The sequence below is a fragment of the Oryzias melastigma genome, linkage group LG1 (genome assembly GCF_002922805.2).
Source record: "Oryzias melastigma strain HK-1 linkage group LG1, ASM292280v2, whole genome shotgun sequence".
Classification (NCBI taxonomy): Eukaryota; Metazoa; Chordata; class Actinopteri; order Beloniformes; family Adrianichthyidae; genus Oryzias; species Oryzias melastigma.
The window spans coordinates 6,679,055-6,679,409 of NC_050512.1; the positions used below are offsets into that span (position 1 = coordinate 6,679,055).

Consider the following 355-nt stretch of genomic DNA (forward strand, 5'->3'; position numbering starts at 1 on the left):
GGGGGTGATTAAATTAGCTGTTTCTCCTCTCTGGATGTGTCTCTCACATGATGACCTACATCCTCCTCTCCTCCTCCTCAGTGTGACCCTGCTTAAAGTCCCACTCCAACACTTTCTCTTTGGTAAAGTCGTTCACTTTGGTATTTTAATTGGGATTATGCAGCTTTTAGCCAAAATACAAAAACTTGTGTCGTTTTCTAAGACATTTTCTAAGATATTTTATGCAAAGCTGCAGAAATTAATCAGAAATTCACTTCTGGGTTGTGAGCGGAACAGATGGCATTGAAGTAAGCCTCCACTGATATCCCATCATCCCTTTGTTTACACTTACTCCTGCTAGCTTACAGCTTCTCAT

At 40.8% G+C, this 355-nt stretch overlaps 1 protein-coding gene across 1 annotated transcript in view; it reads left to right on the forward strand.

Annotated features, from left to right (window-relative positions):
• Window positions 1-355, forward strand: part of cep170ab (centrosomal protein 170Ab) — a 22,629-nt gene that overhangs the window by 760 nt on the left and 21,514 nt on the right. The gene's annotated exons all lie outside the window — the stretch shown is intronic.